Below are 26,280 nucleotides of genomic sequence, written 5' to 3' on the forward strand. Positions count from 1 at the left end.
AATACCTTGTTCTATTTCTTTTTCTGAGATGGGACTGTTTAGGATATTTACTTCTTCCTCTGTTAGTTTGGGCAAACTATATTTTTGAAGGTATTCTTCCATTTCATTTAAGTTGTCAAATTTATTGGCATAAAGTTGGGCAAAGTAATGTCTAATTATTGCTCTAATTTCCTCTCTATTTGTGGTGAGTTCTCCCTTTTCATTTTTAAGACTAACAATTTGATTTTCCTCTTTCCTTTTACTAAGGTTTTGTCTATTTTGTTATTTTTTTCATAGAACCAACTCTTAGTTTTATTAACTAATTTTGATAGTTTTTTTTTTACTTTCAATTTTATTGATTTCTCCTTTTATTTTTAGAATTTCAAGTTTAGTGTTTGACTGGGGGTTTTTAATTTGTTCCTATTGTAGCATTTTTAGTTGTAAGCCCAATTCATTGACCTCTTTCTCTATTTTATGCAAGTAGGTCTCTAGAGATATGAAATTTCCCCTTATTACTGCTTTGGCTGCATCCCATACATTTTGGTATATCTCATTATTGTCACTTTCTTGGGTGAAATTATTAATTACATCTATGATTAGCTGTTTCACCCAATTATTCTTTAGTATGAGATTATTTAATTTCCAATTATTTTTTGGCCTACTTTCCCCTGGCTTTTTGTTGAATGTAATTTTCATTGCATCATGGTCTGAAAAGGATGCATTTACTATTACTGCCTTACTGCATTTGAGTTTGAGGTTTTTTATGTCCTAATATATAGGCAATTTTTGTATAGGTTCCATGAACTGCTGAAAAGAAAGTGTATTCCTTTCTGTCTCCATTACATTTTCTCCAGAGATCTATCATATCTAACTTTTCTAGTATTCTATTTACTTCTTTGACTTCTTTCTTATTTATTTTGTGGTTTGATTTATCTAATTCTGAGAGTGCAAGGTTGAGTACTCCCACTATTATAGTTTTGCTGTCCATTTATTCTTGCAGCTCTCTTAATTTCTCTTTTAAGAATTTAGATGCTACACCACTTGGTGCATATATGTTTAATATTGATATTGCTTCATAATCGATGCTACCCTTTAGCAAGATATAGTGCCCTTCCTTATCTCTTTTAATTAGATCAATTTTTGCTTTTGCTTGATCTGAGATCAGGATGGCTACCCCTGATTTTTTGACTTCATCTGAAGCATAGTAGATTCTGCTCCACCTTTCACCTTTACTCTGCATATATCTCCCTGCTTCAGGTGTGTTTCCTTTAAACAACATATTGTAGGATTCTGGCTATTAATCCATTCTGCTAACCCCTTCCTCTTTATGGGGGTGTTTACCCCATTCACATTTATGGTTAAAATTTTCAGTTCTGTGTTTCTTGCTATCTTGTTAACCCCTGTTTATGCTTTTCTCCCTTCTTTCTCCCTTACTCCCCTCCCCAGTATTAAACTTATGAGCACCACTTGCTTCTCACAGCCCTCCCTTTTCAGTATCCCTCCCCCCGCCTTAAAGTTCCTCCCCCATCTTAATCTTTTCCCTCACAGTTTCCGTATTCCCTTCCCCTTAGCTTATGCTTTCCCTTTTCAATTTTTCCTTCTCACTTTTCAATGTGGTGGGAGAAGTTTCACCATAAATTGAATATGTCTAAATTTTTTTCTCTTAAAGCCAATTCTAGTGGCAGTAAGATACCCACTATATCCATCCCCCTCTATTCTTTCTCTTAGATATAATAGGTTTCCTTTGCTTCTTTGTGAGATGTAGTACTCCCACTTTACCCTTTTTCTGGTACAATGTTCTTTCCACCTCGAGTGTCTAGAACAAGATATACATGTATGCTTTATACATCTTTATAGCAGAAATATAGTTCCCAAGATTTATTTTTACCTTTTTAGGTTTCTCTTGAGTTCTATATTTGTAGATTAAACTTTTTGTTAAGTTCTGGTTTTTTCATCAAAAATAGGTGAAATTCTCTTATTTCGTTGAATGTCCATCTTCTTCCCTAGAAAAAGAGACTCATTCTGGCTGGGTAAGTTATTTTTTTTTTTGCATACCAAGTTCCTTAGCCTTTCAGGATATCATATTCCAGGCCCTTTGAACTTTTAATGTGGATGCTGCTAGATTCTGGGTAATCTTTATTGTGGCTCCTCTATATTTGAATTGGGTTTTTCTAACAGCTTGCAGTATTTTTTCCTTTGTCTGAGGGTTCTGGCATTTAGCCACTGTATTTGTTGGTGTTTTGATTTCAGGATCCCTTTCAGTAGGTGATCCATGAATTCTTTCAATGTCTATTTTACCCTTTGTTTCTAAATGTCCAGGCCCTTTATTTCATCATATTTTTCTGGAAGTCCAATAATTCTCAGATTGTCTCTACTAGAGCTATTTTCCAGGTCTGTTGCTTTCCCAAGAAGGTATTTGACATTTTCTTTCCATTGTTTGATTTTTTTTTTTTTTTTGGTTTTGCTTGACTGATTCTTGTTGTCTCCTCGAGTCATTCAATTCTATTTGTTCGATTCTGATTTTCAATGAAGTATTTTCTTCACTCACTTTTTTTATATATTTTTTCTTATTGTCCAATTCACCTTTTAAGTGAGTTGTTTTGTTGTATGGAATTTTTTTTTTCCATTTTGCCAATTTTATTTTTTAGAGAGCTATTTTCCATTTCCAGTTTACTAATCCTATTTTTCAAGGATTTGATTTTTTTTATCCACTCTGTCTTTAAATGAGTGGGATGACTTCTCCAGACTTTCTTGCCAAACCTCCCTCTCCTTTTCCCATTTTTCTTCTAGCTCTCTTCTGAGAGCCTTTTTAATTTCTTCTATGAGATTCATCTGTGCTGAGGAACAGATGATCTCCTCCTTTGGGGATTCACCTAGAGACAGCCTGTTTTTAGTCTCCTCAGGGTTTAGAGTCTGCTCTCTATCCATATAGAAACTGTCAATGGTTAAAGTCCATTTCAATTTTTTGCTCATTTTGTCAGAGAAGAATCAAAGAGAAAGTCGCAAAGAAAAAAAAAATAGAATCTGCTTTTTTGGGGGGAGGGCTGGGTGGTGTTACCAAGCTTCCTCTACAGACTGGGGGGTAGGGGATGGCGAGGAGGGGTGGGCAGCAGCAAGGCACTAGCAGGACAGCGATAGTTGTGCTGGGCCTGTGCTCTGAGACTCTGAGAGCCTGCTGCAACACTGTGGAGGAGAGGTGGCCAGGTCCTGAGAGACTCCAGCTGTTCAGAGTTGTATTCTTCCCCCTGGTGTTTTTAGCTTCTCTGCCTGTCTGCTGGCTTGCTGCAGGGGCAAAGTATCCCATCCTGTAGCAAAGCTCTCCCTGCAGAGATGGCTGAGATAACACCACAACCCACTCTGGTCTGCTTGGCTGTGAGCTGCCTGCTGGGCTCTCGCTACTACTGCCTGCCCTCAGCCCGGGCCTGTTCTAAAATCTTCCCTGCCCTCATGCAAAGACAGACCTTTCCTGGCAAATTTCAACAATGTCTTCTCTTGGTAATTATTTGTGGGATTTTTTTTTTTCAGTCAACTTTAATTCAGAGGCTTGTCATGAAATGAATTCTGAGAGAAAACATGGAGCTTACACAGCTGTGTGCCTCCTCTCTGCCATCTTTACTGGAAGACATGTCATTATTTTTTAAAACAAAATAGAAAAATCACTAGAGAAACTAAAAAAATCAATTCTATATTTAATATATATTCAATATAAAAATCATTATTAGACATAGATCCAGGCATTGGCATGACTTTGAAGTCATTGAGAGATTATCTAGATATTTGAGAGTTATTTAAATGATTTTAAAACTGCTAACATAATTATTGTTGTCATTATTATGTCTAAAACTTGAAAGACATTATTGTCACTTCTGTGTGTCTCTCTTTGTGTTACTCTTTTTATCACTCTGATTCTCAGAGTCCCTTTTTCTTTTTAAATATAAAACATGTTTATTTTATTTACACTACAGAAAGATTAAGACAAGGTATATTGATAGGTGGTAGGTCTATATAGCTATATTCAGATGATTGGGATAGATAAAGGGAAATTAGCTAGCTAGATACAGAGACAGAGATAGAGATGCACAGACACAGAGACAGACAGAGAATGATGAAACAAAGATTAGAGCCTTCTGAGATAGTTACATAATAAAAGTGGTTTAGTGTTGGAATCCTTACTAACTGCTAACTAATTAGAGTTAATCTAATCTTACAAGAAGATGTTTTGGCCAGAACCTGAAACTAGGTACTAAGTAGAACTAATCAATACAAGGCTTGTGTTCACACCTTTACTCATTGGAGTTCAATGAGTTCATACCTCCCTTGAAGCTCTTTGGGCCAGAGAGCACTATGGGAGAAAACCCATAATCCCTCTCTCTGGAAGGAGCATAAATAGGCCAATGGGCCAGTCGAAGAGGTTCTTGAAAGGAAGATGCTACAAGTCGAGATTTCACCGGAATGACATGAAGACTGGAGCTGGCTGGAGACTGAAGAAAGCAGATGCAGAGGCTGAAGGACCAGACCTTTGGATTTAAAGACATTTGGAGAGAGCTCTTGGAACCAAGCAGAGAGATAGGCCTCTAAGCTAACCGGGCTATATTGGAAATAATAAAAGATCTGAACTTTTATCACCTGGCTGCTTTTTGAGAAGAAAAAGATTACAACAGTTTAGGAATTCTGGGGGGAGTCAAGATGGTAGAGTAGTAAGGTGGCAGTTTGAGCTCTCCCAGTTTCCCTCAACAAACACATGAAAGCAAGCCTCTGAACAGATTTTGTTGGAATTAAACTACTCTTCAGTGCCAGATAGACTAGAAAAACTTCAAGAAAGTTTAGTCTCACTAGGGTGAAAAGGGTTCAGCCCAGGTCAGATAGACCCTGAAAAAGTAGGTGAGAGAGTGTTAATCACAGCATGTCAGCAACTAAGATACTCAGACCTGGCTCAATACAGGAACAAATTAGTGCTGCACTCTCTAGTCTAAGCTCAGAAGGCAAATCAGTCTCTTTCTTGAAAAAGAACAGGGAAAGCTATCTCCTCTAAACGTAAGGGACTGCTGTGCACAAAGCCAAAGATTAGTTCTGCACAGAAAGCTTGGAATAGTACCCCGTTTACTCCAGTAGCAGAGCTTTAAAAAAAAGTAAAAAAAAAAAAAAAAAAAAAAGAGAGAGAGAGAGATAGAAAATACCAACATAAAAGGAAAGGAAATGAACAAAAAACAAAGAAGAACCATGAGCATAGAAAGCTATTATGATGACAGGGCAGAGCAAAACACCAACTCAGACAATGACAAAATATCCACAAAAGTTCTCTCAAAGGATGAGGTAAATTGGTCTCATGCCCAAAGAGGCTTCTTGGAAATGCTCATAAAAAACTTTAAAAGGCAAATAAGAGAGATAGAAGAAAAAATGAGAAAAGAAATGAGTTATGTGTGAGAATTAACAGCTTAGAAAAAAGAGAAAAAAATACCTGAAGAAAACACTCCCTAAAAAGTAGAATAAATCAAATGGAAAAAGATAACAAAGATAACTGAAGAAAATAACACATTAAGAACTAGAACAGAACAAATGGAAGCTAATGACTTTGTAAGCCAGCAAGAATTACTAAAACAAGCTAAAAGTAATGAAACAAAGGAAGAAAATATGAAATACTCATTGGGAAAATAGCAGATCTGGAAAAAAGATCCAGAAGAGACAATTTTAAAATTATTTGCCTACTTGAAGACCATGACCAAAAAAAGGACATAGAAAGCATTTGGTAAGAGGTCATTAAGGAAAACTGCCTCAATATTTTAGAAAAAAAGGGGGGGGGGATACTCATGGAAAGAATCCATGAATTACCTCACGAAAGAGATACCACAAGGAAAACCCCAAGGAAAATTGTTGTATAATTGCAAAACTATAATCTCAAACAAATACTGTAAGCTGCCAGAGAAATTTCAGATATCAAGGAACAACAATCAGAATTATTCAGGGTCTGGCATCTTCTACAATTAACAATTACAGACCAAGAAGATCTGGACCAGCAAAATTCAGAAGGCAAAGGATCTGGGGTTATAACCAAAAGTTAATATATAATACATATATATATATATATATATATATATATATATATATATATATATATATATATACATATATATATATATATATATATATATATATCACTAGTAAGTAAAGTGGGGGCTGATAATAGCTAAGACAGTGGGTGAGTGGGTGAAGTAGGTAAAGTAGGCAAAAAAAAAACACTACTGAGAGAAATAGGAAAGGTGATAGTAGAGTGGTGAGTAGGGCGGATAAAAACAAACAAACAAACAAACAAAAAAACAACTTACAACTAAAGACAAGTTGGAAAGAGATAACAAAAGTATATACAGGGGAGAAAATAGGATGGAGGAAAATGCAGAGCTGGTAATCATAATTGTTAATGTAAATGGGATAAACTCTTCCATAAGATAGAAGCAAATAGAGTGGCTTAAGAACAGATTCCTACAATATGTGGTTTACAAGAAACACACTGGACACAGAGAAACACATAAAGAGTAAATGTAATTATACCCCAAAGAGATACTAAAGAAGGGAAAGGGACCTGTATGTGCCAAAATGTTTGTGGCAGCCCTGTTTGTAGTGGCTAGAAGCTGGAAAATGAATGAATGCCCATCAATTGGAGAATGGTTGAGTAAATTGTGGTATATGAATGTTATGGAATATTATTGTTCTGTAAGAAATGACCAGCAAGATGAATACAGAGAGGACTGGTGAGACTTACATGAACTGATGCTAAGTGAAATGAGCAGAACCAGGAGATCATTATATACCTCAACAACCATAATGTTTGAGGGTGTATTCTGATGGAAGTGGATCTCTTCAATAAAGAGTGTTAATTCAGTTTCAATTGATCAAGGATGTACAGAAGCAGCTATACCCAAAGAAAGAACACTGGGAAATGAATATAAACTGCATGAATTTTTGCTTTTCTTCCTAGGTTATTTATGCCTTCTGAATCCAATTCTCCCTGTGCAACAAGAGAACTGTTCGGTTCTGCACACATATATTGTATCTAGGATATACTGTAACCTAGTTAACATGTGTAAAGGTCTGCTTGCCATTTGGGGGAGGGGATGGAGGTGGGGGGGAATCGGGACAGTAGTGATTGCAAGGGATAATGCTGTAAAAAATTACCCTGACATGGGTTCTGTCAATAAAAAGTTATTTAAAAAAAAGTGTAAATGTAAAAGGCTGGAATAAAATTTATTATACTTCAGCTGAAATTTTTTAAAAAAAATTCTGATAGTAATTCTGATGTCAGATAAAGCAAAAGTAAAAATATATCTTATTAAAAGTTATAAAAAGGGAAATACGTCTTTTATTTACTAAAGCTTTCTTATTTTAAAAGCATATGCATGGATAATTTTTCAATATCAAGTCTTGCAAAATCTTATGTACCAAATTTTCCTCCTTCTCTCCATCCTCTTCTCCAGATGGAAAGTAATCCAATATATGTTAAACATGTTAAAATATATATTTAATACAATGGGTGTACATATATATATATATTTTGGTTGTTATGCTGCAAAAGAAATATCAAATCAAAAAGGAAAAAGAAATGAGAGAAAACAAAATGCAAACAAATAAGAACAAAAAGGGAAAAACACTATGTTATGCTCCACACTCAGTTCCCACAGTTCTCTCTCTGATTGCAATGGGTCTTTTCATAAGAATATTTAAATGCTTCCTTTTTAGATCATAATATTAAAATTTATATTCAATAAAGGGCCAGAGAAAGATAGACTAAAAACTCATTGGAAATTAAATAATCTAATTCTAAAGATTGAGTGGGTCAAACGACAAATCACTGAAACAATCCATAATTTCATCCAAGAAAATGACAATAATGAGACAATATGCTAAATCTTAAGGGATACCGCCAAAGCAATTTTATACCTCTAAATAGCTATGTAAATAAAATAGCGAAATAAAAAAAAAATCTATGAATTAGGCTTGCAAATTAAAAAAATAGAAAAAAGAATAAATTAAAACCTCTCAATAAGTTACCCAATTAGAAATTTTGAAACTCAAAGAAGAGATTAATAAAACATAAACTGAGAAAACTATTGAACTATTAAACAAAACGAAGAGTTGCTTTTATGGGGAAAAATAACTAACAAAATGGATAAAACTTTATTTAATTTGCTCAGAAAAAGAAAAGGAAAAACCAAACACTGACATCAAAAATGAAAGGGGGGAACTTACCACCAGTGAAAGAGAAATTAAGGGAATAATTAGGATTTATATTTTGCCCCATTCATAGCAACAATTCTGATAATCTAGCTGAAATGAGAATATTTACAAAAAATAAAGTGCCCAGGTTAACAGAAAAGAATATAAAATTAATAGTCCCATTTTAGAAAAGAATAGATCATCAATGAATTCTCTAAGAAAAAAATCTCTAAGGCCAGACAGATTCATAAGAGAATTCGACTAAACATTTAAAGAATAATCCCAATACTATGTAAATTATTTGGAAAAATATCTAAAGAAGGAATACTGTCAAATTCCTTCTATGACACAAATATGGCACTGATACCTAAGCCAGGAAGGAAAAATCAGAGAAAGAAAATTACAGACCAATCTCCTTAATGAATATTGATGCGAAAATTTTAAATGAAATATTAGCAAAGATGTTACAGCTATCTATCAGCAGGAAAACAGACTATGACCAATTCAGATTTATATCAAGAATGCAGGATTGATTCAATATCAATAAATCTATTGCCATAATCAACCATATAAATGCCAAAATAAACAGAAATCATGATAATCTCAATAGATGCAGAAAAAGCTTTTGAAAAATACAGCACCTATTCATATTAAAAACCCCTAGAAAGCATAAGGAACACAATAATGAACAGTAATTAATTAAATCCTACAGGAAGCATTATTTGTAATAAAAAGAAGCTTGATGTATTCCCAATCAATTTAGGGATGAAAAAAATGATGTCCATTATTGCCACTATTATTCAACATTGTACTAGAAATGTTCACTTTGGCACTAAAAAAAGAAAACATAAGTAAAGGAATTAGAATACCCAATAAGGAAGTAAAAATATAATTTTGCAGATGATATAACGATTTACTTAGAAAATCCCAGAAAGTCATCCAAATATCTACTGGAAACAATTCACAACTTCAGCAAAGTTTCAGGATATAAAATAAACCCACAAAATCATCAGAATTACACACACACACACACACACACACACACACACACATACATATGTACTTATGTATGTGTGTGTTTGCATATATGTTTGTATATATGTGTGTATGTATATATGTATTCATTTCCATGTATGTATATATACTTATATGTAATACTTTATATATATGTGTGTGTGTTTGTGTGTGTGTATATATATATATATATGTTATATATATATATATTATATATATATATATATATATATATATATATATATATATATATATATATTATTGACAAAGGCCATCAGCAAGAGATAGGAAGAGAAATTCCATTTAAAATTATTGTAGAAAAAATAAAATTCTTGCTGGTTTGCATGCGAAGACAAACTCAAGAACTATATGAACACAATAACAAAATACTTTTCATACAAATAATATCATATCTAAACAATTGGAAAAAATCATTTGTTGATGGCTAAGCTACAGTAATATAATAAAAATTACAATTCTGTCTACATTGGTCTAGTTATTCAGTGTCATACAAATCTAACAGGCAAAATATTATTTTATAGAAGTTGAAAAAATTATAGCAAAATTCATCTGTAAGAACAAAAGGACAAGAATATCAAGGAATTTAATGGAAAAAAAATACCAAAAAAAATGGTGCCCTAAGCAGTAGCAGACCTAAAACACAGTAGTCATCAAAACCATTTGGTACTGGCTAAGAAACTGAGTGGTGGACCAGTGGAATAGATAAGAAACACGGAGCACAATAATCAAGACCTATAGCAATCTTGTATTTGATTAACCTCTAAACTCCAACTTCTGGAATAAAAACTATTTGACAAAAATGCTGTGAAAAGTGGAAAATAATGTCAGAAACTTGGAATAGACCTCTATCTCACACCCTATACCAAAATAAGGTCAACATCGGTATATGATTTGCACATAAAAAATGATACCCCAAACAAATGAGCAAAACAAGGGATAATTTACCTATCAGATATTTGGAGAAGGGAGGAATTTATAAGCAAAGAAGCTCTAGAGATTATTATGACAGACAAAATGTACAAATTTGTTTACATTAAATTAAAAGTATTTTTGCAAAAATGAAAGCAACAGAAACAAGATTAAAGGGGAAGTATAAAGCTGGATATATATATAATATATATATATATATATATATATATATATATATACATATATATATATGTATGTATGTATGTATATATATATATATATATATATATATATGTATGTATGTATGTATGTATCTTTAGAGCCAGTATTTCTCTCTTTATTTTTTTTTAATAGCCTTTTATTACAAGTTATATGTATGGGTAATTTTACAGCATTGACAATTGCCAAACCTTTTGTTCCAATTTTTCCCCTCCTTCCCCCCATCCCCTCCCCTAGATGGCAGGATGACCAGTAGATATTAAAGATATTAAAGTATGAATTAGATACACAATAAATATACATGACCAAACCGTTATTTTGCACTACAAAAACAATCAGACTCTGAAATATTGTACAATTAACCTGTGAAAGAAATCCGAAATGCAGGGAGGCAAAAATATAGGGATTGGGAACTCAATGTAATGGTCCTCAGTCATCTCCTAGAGTTCTTTCTCTAGGCATAGGTGGTTCAGTTCATTATTGCTCCATTGGAACTGGTTTGGTTCATCTCATTGCTGAGGATGGCCAGGTCCATCAGAATTGGTCATCATATAGTATTGTTGTTGAAGTATATAATGATCTCCTGGCCCTGTAGAGCCAGTATTTCTGATAAAGTTCTAATTTCTGAAATATGTAAAGAACTGTGTCAAATTTATTCAGAATACAAGTTATTCCCCAATTGATAAATGGTCAAAGAATATGAACAGAAACTTTTAGATGATGAAATTAAAGCCTTTTTGTTGTCATATGAAAAAATCTTCTAAATCACTATTTATTAGAGAAATGTACATTAAAACAACTCTGAGTTAGCACCTCATATCTCTGAGATTGACTAAGGTGACAGGAAAATATAATAAAAAATTTTGGAGTGGATGTGGGAAAACTGGGACACTAATTATCTGAAGAAAATCACTCCTTAAATAATAGTTTTGGCAAAATGGAAAAAGAAATCAATTTCTTCAAAAGCAAAATTTCTAAAATGGAAAAAAAATCCACTGAACAAAACAAGTCATTTAAAATTTCAATTGGCCAAATGCAAAAGGAGATAAAAAAGCTAACTAAAAAAAATAATTCACTAAAAATTTGACTTGAACAACTGAAAGCAAATGACTCCATGAGACAACAAGAATCAATCAAACAAAACTAAAAGAAATGAAAATAAATAGAAGAAAGAGCAAAATAGCTCATTAGAAAAATAACTGACCTGGAAAATAAATCCAGGAGAGACAATCTAAGAATTAATGGATTTCCTGAAAATCACGATAAAAAAAAGAGCCTAGACAACATCTTTCAAGAAATTATCATGGTAAAGAAAGAAATATAATTTTAGAAGTTATGATAGACATTTGGAGAAAATTGAATGGATAAAAAGGGAATATATTTTTTCTCAGTTGTACATGGAACCTAAACAAAAATTCATCATATATTAGGGCATAAAAACCTTAAAATCAACTTCAGACAGGTAGGAATCATAAATGCATCTTTTTTTCAGATAATAATGTAATAAAAGTTACATGTAATACAGGGTCAGGAAAAATAGACCAAACATTAATTGGAAACTAAATAATCTGATCCTGAAGAATGAGTAGGTGAAACAACAAATCATAGATGTAAGCCATAATTTAATGCCAGAAAATAACAATACTGAGGTACCAAAATTTATGGAATGAAGTCAAAGCAGTTCTTAGGGGAAGGTTTGTATCTCTAGATGGTTACTTGCAGAATATAAACAAAGAAATTATAAATGAATTGGGCATACAACTAAAAGAGCTAGAAAAAGAACAACTTTAAAAAACCCCAATTAAATACCAAACTTGAAATTTAGAAAAAAGGAAAAGTAAGTAAAATTTAAAGTAAGAATTCTATTAAACTAATAAACAAAAGTAAGAGTTAGTTTTATTTAAAAAAAAAAAAACAGCACAGTAGATAAACCTTTAGTTAATTTGATTAGAAAAAGGAAAGAAGAAAATTCAGTAATTAATACCAAAAATGGAAAAGGTGAACATTCCACCAATGAAGAGAAAATTTGAGCAATAATTAGGAACTATTTTGCCCAGATGTATGCCAATAAATATGATAATCTAATTGAAACTGATGAATACTTACAAAAATATAGATTGTCTACATTGAAAGAGAAGAAAATAAATTACAGAAATAGTCCCATTTTAGAAAAAGAAATTGAACAAGCTATTAATTAACTCCATAAGAAAAAATCTCCAGGACCAGATGGATTTACATGTGAATTTTACCAAACATTTAAAGAACAATAATTCCAATACTATGGAAAATATTTTGAAATACAGGGAAAGAAGGAATTCTACCAAATTCCTTTTATGACACAGATATGGTGCTGATATCTAAACCAGGAAGGATCAAAACAGGGAAAGAAAATTATAGATCAATTTCTCTAATGAATATTGATGCAAAAATCTCAAATAGGATATTTACAAAAAGATTAGAAATTATTTTATTTACAGTACAACATGACCCATTTATTTTATGGGTTTATACCAGGATTTATATCAGGAATGTAAGGCTGTTTCAATATCAGTAAAATTATTAGCATAGTTGAATATATCAATAACTAAACTAACAGAAATCAAATGACTATTTCAATTGATGCAGAAAAAGCATTTGACAAATTCTAACACTCATTTCTATTAAAAACACTACAGAGAGAGAATATATGGAGATTTCCTTAAAATGATAAGTAGCATTTATTTAAATCCATCAGAAATCCTTATATGTAATGGAGATAAACTAGAACCATTCCCAGTATACCACCATATACCTCTGAAATTGGCTAAAATGACAGGAAAAGATAATAACAGATGTTCGAGGGGATGTGCTAAAAATGGGACATTAATATGGTGTTGGAGGAATTATGAACTGATCCAACTCTTCTGGAAAGTAATATGGAACTATGCCCAAGGCTGTGGAATTGTATATTCCCTTTGATTGAACAGTGTCTTTACTGGGCCTGTATTCCAAAGAAATCATAAAAAAAGAAAAGAACTCTCATGTGCAAAAATGTTTGTAGCAGCCCTGTTTGTAGTTACAAGGAACTGGAAATTGAGTGAAGTCCATCAGTTGGAGAATGGCTGAATAATTTATAGTATATTAATATTATGCAATATTTTTGTTCAATAAAAACAATAAGCACCAGATAGATCCATAAATGGATTCTGTCAAACATTTAATTTACAATTAACCTACTGAATATTATTGTTACATAAGACATGATGAGCAGGATGATTTCAGAAAAACCTACAAAAATTTACATAAATCAAAATGTAGTGAATAGAGCAGAATATTGTATAGGTTAACAGCAATATTATCCAATGAATGATTATAAATGATTTAACTACTCTAAGCAATACAATGATCCAAGAGATCCATAAAACCATAGCACTCATGGTGAAAAATACTCGAGGAAGAACTGATGAAATCTGAATGCAAAACAAATCATTCTCTCTCTGTGTGTCTCTCTGTGTCTCTGTCTGTTTCTCTCTCTCTCTCTCTCTCTCTCTCTCTCTCTCTCTCTCTCTTTCTCTTTCTCTGTCTCTCTCCTTCCTTCCTTTGTTGTTTTCTTTCATTCTCTCCACATACAAAATAATTAATATCAAAATGTTTTACAAGATTACATATGTGTGATTTATATCAGGCTGATTACCACAATAGGGAAAGTAAAGAAGAGAAAAGAAGTGATAGAATCTGGAACTTAAAACTTAACATTAATTGTGAAAAAGAAAATATTAATAAAAATAGACATCAATGAATTATAATGCTATATAATATATTTGGGAAAATAGGTAAAGAAGGAGTTCTATAAAATTACTTCCATGATACAAATATGGAACTGATAACTAAACCAAGAAGAGAAAAAGCAGATAAAGATAATTATAGAACAATTTACTTCATGAATACCAATGCTAAAATTTTAAGTAAAAATCAGCAAATAACTTACAGCAAATTATCACCACTATAACACACTATTACCATGTAGGATTTATACCAGAAATGAAAGCTAGATTGGTTTTAGGAAAACTATGAGCATCATAGTCATATGAATAACAAAACCAGAAGCAATCTTTCTCAATAGATGCAGAATTTTTTTTGACTAAAACTGCAATAGCTATTCCCATTATAAACATGATCAGAGAAATAAGGAAATTATTTTTAAAATGATAATTTAAACCTAATTCCAAATTTAGATAAACCTTAAATAACAATCCAAAATTATATCAAAAACCACTAAGAAGCATTACTTGAGATGGGGATAGCCTAGAAGCTTTCCCCATAAGAGCAGAGGATTATCAAGGTTACTCATTATCACTATTATTAGTCAATAGGTACTAGAAATGTTAACTGAAGCAGTAAGAAAAGAAAAAAAATAAATAAATTGAAAGAATTAGAGTAAGCAATGAAGAAAAAAAAATAGTATCTCTCTTTGCAGATGACATAATACCATACTTGAAGAATCCTAAAACCTAAGTTACCTAAATCACCTAAAATTAGTGGAAATAATGAATAATTTTTAAAAGTTTTGAAATATAAAAAAACAAGTAAGCAATCTATATTTATATCTAGCGATGGTTATCTATAAATAACCAACAAAATCATGCAGCAAGAGCTAGAGAAATTTCATTTAAATAACAGACAATATACTATACTTGAGAGTATATCTGCCAAGACTAATCCAGGAACTATATGAACATAATTACAAAATACTTTACAAAAAATTGGAAAATTATCAATTGCTCATGATTAAGTCAAGCCAATATAATGAATACCTAAATTATTATATACTTATTCAGTACTGTGTCACTCAATGTACTAAAGCATTATTTTATAGATATAGAAAAAATAATAACAAAATTCATCTGGAAGTGCAAAAGATCATTAAAATCAAGAAATTTATATTTTTAAATGTGAAAAAGGTAGTTTTTAGTTGTACTAGATTTTAAAGTGTAAAGAAGTAATTATCAAAACTAAGAAACAGAGTGTAGATTAATATTAGTTATGAAAAGATGCTCCAAGTCATTATTAATCAGAGAAATGCAAATTAAGACAACTCTGAGATACTATTACACACCTGTCAGATTGGCTAGAATGACAGGGAAAGATAATGGGGAATGTTGGAGGGGATGTGGGAAAACAAGGACACTGATACATTGTTGGTGGAATTGTGAATACATCCAACCATTCTGGAGAACAATTTGGAACTATGCTCCCAAAGTTATCAAACTGTGCATACCCTTTGATCCAGCAGTGTTACTACTGGGCTTATATCCCAAACAAATCTCAAAGAAGAAAAAGGGACTTGTATGTACAAGAATGTTTGTGGCAGGTCTCTTTGTAGTGGCCAGAAACTAGAAACTGAGTGGATGCTCATCAATTGGAGAATGGCTGAATAAATTGTGGTATATGAATATTATGAAATATTATTGTTCAGTAAGAAATGACCAGCCAGATGGTTTCAGAAAGGCCTGGAGAGACTTACATGAACTGATGCTGAGTGAAATGAGCAAGACTAGGAGATCATTATATACTTCAACAACAATACTATATGATGATCAATTCTGATGGACGTGGCCATCTCCAGCATGAGAGGAACCAAATCAGCTCCAATAGAGCACTAATGAATTGAACCAGCTACACCCAGCGAAAGAACTTTGGGAGATGACTAAGAACCATTACATAGCATTCCCAATCCCTAAATTTTTCTGTGCATGAATTTTTTATTTCCTTCACAGGCTAATAGTACATTGTTTCAAAGTCCGCTTCTTTTTGTACAGCAAAATAACTGTATGGACATGTATACTTATATTATATTTAATTTATACTTTAACATATTTAACATTCATTGGTCAAGTGCCATCTGGGGGAGGTGATGGGGGGAGGGAGGGGAAAACTGGAACAAGAGGTTTGACAATAGTCAATGCTGTAAAATTACCCATGCATATAACTTGTAAATAAAAAGCTATAATTAAAAAAAAAGATTAATATTAGTGAATGACTATTTTAATCTAATGTTTGATAAATTCAAAGATTCTAAATATCCAAACAAAAATGCATTTTAGACTCAAAGTGCTGGGGAAACTGAAAATAGTTTGGCAGAAACTAGGCATGGTACCAAACATTTCATATCTTATTCCAGTATAAGATCAAAATGGGTACATGATTTTGACATAAAGGGTTATACCATAAGTAAATTAAGGGAGTATGGAATAGTTTACTTGTCAGCTCTCTATATAAAAGAATATATATATAACCAAACTAGAGCCAGAGAACATTATATTATATAAAACAAATATTTTTCATTGCCTTAAATTTAAAAAAAAATGTTTTGCAGAAACCGAGGAATAAATTATCAATCTGTTTCTGACAAAGGACTTATTTTCCAAATATATAGAGAAGTAATTAAAATTTATAGGAATAAAGTAATTCTATTGATAAATTATCAAGTGATATGAACAATTTTAAGAGAAACAACCTATATATAGTCAAATAAAAAAAATGAATCACCATTGATTAAAAAAACAAAACAAAACAAAACAAAAAAAAAAAACAAATTAAAATAGCTCCAAGATACAGCATCCTACCTATTACATTATTACAGAATATGGCAGAAAAAGAAAGTGACAGATGTTGGAGCAGATGTGAAGAAATAAAGGCATTAAAATGCTGATAGTGGAGATCCAACCATTCTGGAGAACAATTTGGAACTCTGTCTATATATAACTCTTTGGTTATAAAATTCTGAATGCCCTTTCACTCAGCTTAGCTACCCTTGCTAAGTCTCTATTTCAAAGAGATTTTAAAAAGGAAAAAAAAATATAAACTGTTCATAAATGTCCATAGCAGCTATTTTGTGATGGAAAAGAATTGGAAACTGGAAGGTATCCTCATCAATCAGAGAATGGCTAAATAAATTGTGGCATATGATTATAATAGAATACTATTTTGCTATAAGAAATGACAACAAGGAGTGTTTTGGACAAAACCTAGATAGGTTTAAGTGAACTGACGCAAAGTAAATAAGTAGAAGTGAAGAGAACAGTGTACAATTTTGTTTAAAGATGTTCAACTGTTAATGACAACTGTTCTCATCAATACAATAGTGTAATACAATTCTGGATGATTTATGATGAAAATTATAATCTATTTCCACAGAAAGACCTGATAAAATATGAATATGGATTTAAGCATACCTCTTCTTAAATTTTATTTATTTTTGTTTGTTTATAATTTCTTTCTTAACATGATTAACTTGGAAATTTGTTTTGTATGATTACAACATATAACCTATATGAAACTGTATATTTTCTCAGTGAGTGACAAAGGAAGGAGGGAAAGAATTTTAAATGTAAAAAGAAAATAAACAATTAGAAAGGTAATTACATTTTGAAGGGTTTATTAGGTTTATCTGCTAGAGATCTTTTTTAAAGTATATCAGTTTTCAATTTTTTTTGTTTTGTTTCTTTTAAATTTATTATAAAACTTTTTTTTTTATTTTCAAATCAAATAGAGAGTTAGTTTTCAACATTCCCCCTTGAAAAACCTTGTGTTTTAATTTTTTTTTTCCTTCTTCCCTTCACCCTGCCCTCTCTCCTTGACAGCAAGTAATCCTATATACATATATATATATATATATATATATGTATATATGTATATATGTATATATGTATGTATACACACACACACACATATATAGTGCAATTTTTTATACATATTTGCACAATTATCATGCTGCATGAGAAAAATCAGATCAAAAAGGGGAAAATGTGAAAGAAAACAAAATGCAAGCAAACAACAACAAAATTAAAATACTTTGTTGTGATCTGCATTCATTCTCATAGTCCTCTCCCTGCTTGCAAATGACTCTCTCCATCACAAAACCACTGGAACTGGCCTGAATTATCTCATTGTTGAAAAGAACCACATCCGTCAGAATTGATCATCTGATCTTATTGTTGCTTTGTACAATGTTAACTTGTTTCTATTAACTTCACTTAGCATCAGTTCATGCAAATCTCTCCAGGTCTTTCTGAAGTCATTATGCTGATTGTTTCTTTTAGAACAATAATATTCCATAACATTCCAAACCATAGCTTATTCAACCATTCTCCAAGTGATGGGCCTCCAGTTCCTTGCTACTATAGAAAGAACTGCTATAAGCAAAACATATTTATTATAAAATAAAAATTAAAAATATATTCTTAAATTGTGAGAAAGACTTTGACATGTTAGATGAAATACCTGTGGAAAACTTGTGGTAGAATATAGGCAATTTCATGTGATTCAGGAAGAATTACAAACATGATACTGGAGACAATATGAGGCAAAATGAAGAAGACGGATCTCTTAAAGTACTGAAATATTTATATTGTTGAGTAATCCATAAACATGTTTAACCCTCGAATAAGTGATGCAACCAAACAAGAAGGAAGATTTGCAAAAGGAATAAGAAAAAAAAAAGACAAAAATACAAGAAGTACTATAACACATAAAAGGTAAAAATGATAGATAATATTCAAAGCAAACCTTGTACACAAACAAAAGAAAATTATATAAGTTCAACATCAACATCAAAGGCAGATATCTTGAGGAATTTGTGGAAAAGAGAACTTCTCCAAACCCCACTTTACCTGTTGACTTCAAATGAAGATAGTAAAATGGATGAAATGGAGGAATTAATTCTAAGATCATTAAAAAGAGGACAAATATAGGAAGGGAATGAAGAAAATTAACTGAAAGAAATTAAGAACACAAGCAGCAGTCAGAGAATAGTAGGAGGATGTATTCAAGGCAATTTGCGTGGTGGAAAGGGGGAATATACTTTACCAAGATGAAAACAGCTGCTCAGCAAGAAATTATTATTAATTCAATTAGGATGAACCCAGGGGACATATTTTCGGTAATTTAAATCTGTAATAGTAAGGAGGTTGATGGGAGTTTCAGATCAGAAGGGAAATTTGCTTTGTAAATGTTTCAAGAGGAAAAAGGCAAAGGCTCCTGAGAGAACTTGAAATGGATTCTTCTATGACTAAAGCCAAAATTCTTATAATTTTCTTCTTAATTAAATAATATGCAAATTATATCAATCATAAGATATTTTAGAGTTGCAAGTATCTCAGAAGTGATAGAGTCCAAGTCCCTCAGGATATAAAGATGAAAATTTGAGGCTAAAAGACACCAAATTACTTGTCTAGAGATAAAAAATACTACTACTACTAATAATAAACATCTGAGACAGAATTTCAGGGTGGATGTTTCTGAGTTGAAAACTAGGAGACAAAGTGACAGAGAAATAAAGAAAGCAATAGAGAGAAAACTATAAAATCAGAGAAAGAAACAAGATAGGGAAAAAGAGACTGAGATAGATAGAGAAAGTGATAGTGATAAAAATGGATAGAGACAGAGTGGCTGAGAGATAGAAATAGATGTCACTGACCTCTCCTTTTTCAACTGTTCTTCAGTTGTACTTCAAATGACAAGGTACATCACCATGGAACATCTACCAGGGGAAGCTACAATGAATAATTATCAAGTCCTGCCTAAAAAAACAAAGATGGTGGGACAGGGAACTTAGATGATGTTTCCATGTTTATCATTGTTATTATTATTATTATTTAAAATTAGAAGTTTTAGAAAGTAAAGGAGGATATTGGTAAATCCTGATTAGATGGAATGGAATAAAAAGTTTTGGTTTTATACATCATGTTTTAAGCTTTTGAAGTGCAATGATTCCTTAGGAAAAGACTTCATTTCATGACAACAAGAAAGAATAAAAATGTCCAGACATAAGCAAACATAATAAAAAATCTTAAAATGAAATTGGAGACAAATCTTTTAAAATAATGGGTAAATTCAGTACTTGAAAGAAAATATGACAGAAAAATAAGAGTGATTAGAGAAGGTACTCAATAATTCATTCAATCAGTATTTATTAAACATTCCCTGTGTGCTCAATAGTATGCCAAATTCTGAGAGAGATACAAACTTTAGGCTCTTGTTTTTGAAGGGCATGGGTATACGATGTGGGCACAAATATGAGTAAGGATGAGAACAATAATTTTAGTATCAATTATGGTATAAGTTTACCCATACATATATTACTCATGGTATATGTTTACCCCATTACTTATACATACTCTATGCACTATGTTAACTGTCCAATTAAATTGGAATTTAATTCTATTGCTATGTCCTGAATTCAAGTGAATTGAAAGAAATGGATTGAAAATCTTGACAGAATAGAATCTTATTCTTTAGATGGCATATCTCATTTCAAATGGTTTTCTTAGTATCCATAATATATATCCATTTATTAATGAGGAGAAATTTAAAAAGTTTTCCACCAACTGAGTTTTTCCTATATCCGTTTTCACCTTTTTAAAAGAGGTCTTTCCAACAGTGTTCCTCTTTTGTGATTAGGCTAATCTTCTTTTATAGTATTTTATTTTCTTCTGTATTTTTGGTCTCATATCAAACAGTTAATTCTTTTTTCCCCATAATTATCTTGCATAATACTTATTTATCTCAATTTGTCCTCTAACCACTGTTATCTTTTTTAAATTCATCTACAAATTCTTGCTCTTTCTTTCTAATTAGCATTTTAATTTGAGATTTTGTTTGTAGCTGTTTTTACATTGTTCACATTTTCTAAATCTCCCTGCCCCATAGCATTTTATTATCAAATTGTTGTTGTTGTTTGTTTCTTTTCATTTCCCCAGCCTACTTCTTTAATTTGAAATTATATTAAAATGTATTCTTCTAATCATTGTTTTTTGGAGACAGTGTCCCAAGCTTCAGAATTTTTTGTGCTACTGTTTTTAGAATTAGTTTAGGTAGGTTAATAAATTTTCAAGTTTCCAAAGTGGGTATTATTCTGGGAGAGGTATAGTCATTGCAGTCCTGTTCTATTCTCAGCATGGATCCAAAATGGCACAGTAAAGCCAGAAAGATGTTTGAGTTCTCCCAGTTTTCCTCAAAACCCACATGAAAAAAAAAAGCCTCTGAATAGCCTAATGGAATAAAACTGCTCTTCAACTCAAGATAAACTAAAAGCACTTCAAGAAAGATCAGTCATGCTGAAATGAAAGGTGTTCAGCCCAGCTAAGATGAAATTTGGGAAAGGTAATGAGAGGTTCTTAAACATAGTATTTCAGCAACTGAGACCATCAGCCCTGGATCATTAGCAAAGTAGAACAGTGGGGCAGCTTCCAGTTTCAGTTCAGAAGGCAAATTCTGGGAAACCAGGCTGTTGCCTTAATAGAACAGAAAAATCTGTCCCTTGCAAACATGATAGTACCTGAGCTCACAGCCAAGACTCAAATCTGCCTAAATAACTATTGTTCAGAGAAATTCAAATTAAGACAACTCTGAGATACCACTACATACCTCTCAAATTGGCTAAGATAACAGGAAAAAATAATGATGAATGTTGGGAAAACTGGGACACTGATACATTGTTGATGGGTTATGAATGAATCCAACCATTCTGGAGAGCAATTTGGAATTATGCTCAAAAAATTATAAAACTGTCTATACCCCTTGATCCTACAGTATTTCTATTGGGATTATATTCCAAAGAGATCTTAAAGGAAGGAAAGGGGCCCACATGTGTAAAAATGTTTGTGGCAGATGTTTTTGTAGCAGCAAGAAAGTGGAAACTGAGGGAATGCCTGTCAGTTGGAGAAGGGCTGAATAAGTTAAGATATATGAATATTATGGAATATTATTTTTCTATAAGAAATAGGGACCAGCAGGATGTTTTAGAGAAGCCTAAAGAGACTTACATGAACTGGTCCTAAGTGAAATGAGCAGAAATGAGAGATAATTATACAAGGCAACAAGGAGACTATAGGACAATCAATTCTCATGGACACAACTCTTTCCAACAATGAGATGATTGAGGCCAGTTCCAGTGATCTTGTAATGAAGAGAGCCATCTACACCCTGAGAGAGGACTGTGGGAACTTTTTTTGTTGTTTGCTTGCACTTTGATTTTTTTCTATTTTTTTCCCTTTTTGATCTGATTTTTTCTTGTGATGAAAGATAATGGTATAATTATGTATGCCTATACTGTATGTGTGTGTGTGTGTGTGTGTGTGTGTATACACTGTTTAACATATATTGGATTATTTGTCATCTAGGAGAAGGGGTGGGGGGAAAGAGGGGAAAATTTTGGAACACAAGGTTTTTTAAGGGGCAATGTTGAATAATTATCTATGCATATGTTTTGAAAATAAAAAGCTTTAATAAAAAAAGATAAAAAAGGCTCAGAGTTGCACAGAAATCTTGAGGCAGTGGTCCCTTTATTTCAGGAGCAGAGCTCAACCATAAAAGTAAAAAAAAAAAAAAAAAAAAAAAGGAAATACCAAAAGAAAAGGAAAGAAAATGAGCAAGAAACAGAAAAATAACAACAACAACAACAACCTTGACCATAGAAAAATACTGTGATGACAGGGCAGACCTAGACACAAACTCAGATGAGGACAAAATATCCACAGAGGAAATCTTAAAGAGTGATATAGATTGGTCTTAACACCAAAATGGTACTTATAGTGATTATAAATAAAAGATTCTGAAAGGCAAATAAGAGTGGTAATAGAAAAGAAATGAGAGATATGCAAGAGAGAGTCAACAGCTTGGAAAAGGAAGACAATTCCTTATAAAATACAATTAAACAAATGGGAAAAAATCCACTGAAGAAAACATTAAATGGAATTAATGGAAGATAATGACCCTGGGACAGAGCAAGAATCAGGCAAACAAGCTAAAAAAGACTAAAAATAGGAGAAAATGTAAAATACCTCATTTGGAAAACAATTGACATAGAAAATACATCCAGAAAAGGCAATTTTAAAATTACTGGTGTCTTTTAAAGCCATGACTAAAACCAGAATCTGGATATCATTTTTAAAGAAATTATCAGGGAAAAAAAAACAAAAAAAAACTTCTTCAATATTCCTGAAACACATAGGGAAATAGTGATTGAATGACTCCATCAATCATGTCTGGAAAAAGATCCCATAAGGAAAACCCCAAGGATAATTGGTGTGAAACTCTACAACTATAATCTCAAGGAAAACATGCTACACCTGCCAGACAAAAGCAATTAAAGTATCAAGGAGCAACAGTCTGCATTCCCTGGCATTGGGCAGTTTCTACAATATAGTGTCTGAGAGCCTGGAATACCATATTCTGGAAGGCAAAGGACCTGGGTTTGCAATAGAGGATTAATGACTCACTGAGATTGAGCATTATTTTTCATGGGAGACAATGGGTTTTCAATGAAGTAAAATATTTCAATCATTTTGTATTGCAAGAAAACTAAACTAAACTGAATATTTAATCTTCAAATATAGGATTGATGAGAACCATACAAAGATAAACAGGAAATATATATATATATATATATATATATATAATTTAAAGGTTAAAATTTTTATTTACATCCCTATAATATTCTGGTTAGTTTTTTGGAGGTCCCTAGACCAGTCTTCGTTTCAGCAGAGTAATCACTATGAGAATAGCCAGAGATAAAATCCAAAAATATTTATTGTCTCCTTCACAGTCTTGTCTCCTTGCCTGGGGCAAGATAATTTGCGCTGCTGGACTTTGTTGGTAATAAAAATTCTGATGATTTATATGAATTTATTTTGTATCCTGAAAGTTCACTAAAGTTGGAATTGTTTCTAGTAGTTTTTAATTGAATCTTTAGGGTTCCATTTATCATACCATCATATCAGCTGCAAAGGGTGATAATTTGGTTTCCTCATGACTAACTGTAATTCCTTTAATCTCTTTTTCTTCTCTTATTACCAAAGCTAACATCTCTGATACAATATTGAATAGTAACAGTGATAGTGGACAGCCTTGTTTTACTCCTGATGTTATTGGGTGGGAATAGTTCTAGTTTGTCCCCATTATATATGATGCTTGCTGATGGTTTAAAATAGATGCTACTGATCATTTTAAGGAAAACTTAATTTATCCCTATACTCTCTAGTGTTTTAATAGGAATGGATATTGGGTTTTATGGAAAGATTTTTCTGCATCTGTTGAGGTAATCATGTTTTTGTTAATTTATTTATTGATATATGCAATTATTCTAATAGTTTTCCTAATATTGAACCAGCCCTGAATTCCTTGTATAAATCCTACTTGGTCATGATGTATCATCCTGGGGATGTTTTTTTTTTTTCTCTTTGCTTATATTTTATTTAACATTTTTGCATCAATATTCATTAGGGAAATTGGTCTATAATTTTCTTTTTCTGTTTTCATCCTATCTGACTTAGGGATCAGAACTGTCAATATCATAAATTGAATTTGTTAGGATTCCTTTTGCTATTTTCTCAAATAGTTTGCATAGTATTGGAGTTAATTGTTCTTTAAATGTTTGGTAGTATTCACATATAAATCCATCTGGCACTGGATTTTTTTTTTCCAGAGGGAATTGATGGATAGTTTGTTTTATTTCTTTTTTTCTAAAATGGGACTATTTAATTAGTTTATTTTCTTTTCTGTTAATCTAGGCAATCTATATTTTATAAGTATTCCTCCATTTTACTTAGACTATCAAATTTATTGAAAAAGTTGGGTAAAATAACTCCCAATTATTGCTCTAATGTTCCTCTTCATTTGTGGACATTCTCCCTTTTCATTTTTGAGACTAACAATTTGATTTTCCTTTTTCCTTTTTCTAATCAAATGAACTAAAGATATATCTATTTTGGTGTTTTTCATAAAACTAACTTTTATTTTTACTTATTAATTCAATAGTTTTTTTACATTCAATTTTATTAATATCCCCTTTTATTTTTTAGGATTTCATATTTGCTATTTAATTAGGGGTTTCTAATTTGTTCTTTTTCTAGCTTGTTATTTGCAAGCCCAATTCACTGTTTTTATTTTTTTCTTCTCTATTATATGCAAGTAAGCATCTAGAGATATAAAAAAAATTCCCCTAATTACTATTTTTACTGTACCCCATACATTTTGGTATGTTGTCTCATTATTATCATTCTCTTGGATGAAATTATTGATTGCGTCTATGATTTACTCTTTCATACATTCATTCTTTAGGATTAGATTATTTAATTTCCAATTAATTTTTGGTCTGTTTTCCCCTGACTTTTTATTGCAGGTAATTTTTAGTACATCATCTGAGAAAAATGTATTTACTAGTTCTTTCTACATTTGATTTTAAGGTCTTTATGCCCTAATATATGTTCAGTTTTTGTATAGGTTCCATGAACTGTAGAGAAGAAAGTGTATTTCTTTCTGTCTCCATTAAATTTCCCCCAAAATCTATCATAACAAATTTCCTAGAATTCTATTTACCTCCTTATGTTTTTTGTTTTCTTATATATTTTTTGGTTTAATTTATCTAATTCTTAGAGAGCAAACCTGAGATCCCCAACTACTATAGTTTTGCTGTCTATTTCTTCTTGTTGGCCTCTTAACTTCTCATTTAGGAAATTAGATTCTATACCACTTGGTACATATATGTTTAATATTGGTAGTGTTTCATTATCTGTGGTACCCCCCAGAAAGATATAATATCCTTCCTTATCCTTCATGGGGCTACATTCTCTTAAGTTAAGATGTTACTAGATAATTTGTCTTATGAAATCTTAACACCAAATGATTGGAAATCCATAACTAGAACATGTCTAGAACTGGGACAAAATTTATTGCAGCTTTCAGAGTATCATGAATTATGTAGGATTCAAGCCCAACTCAACAGGCAAACAGGAGCTAATGTACAAATCACTTTTGACCAACTAGCTGGTGAAGGTCAATATAGAGAGAATTCAGAACAGATTTATTATCCCAAACCAGTATATGAGCAAATTTCTAAGGCCGCAATAAAACCTTGGAATTCTCTCCCTGGACAGAAAGATGGAAGTAAAG

Source organism: Antechinus flavipes, chromosome 5 (assembly GCF_016432865.1).
Source record: "Antechinus flavipes isolate AdamAnt ecotype Samford, QLD, Australia chromosome 5, AdamAnt_v2, whole genome shotgun sequence".
NCBI lineage: Eukaryota > Metazoa > Chordata > Mammalia > Dasyuromorphia > Dasyuridae > Antechinus > Antechinus flavipes.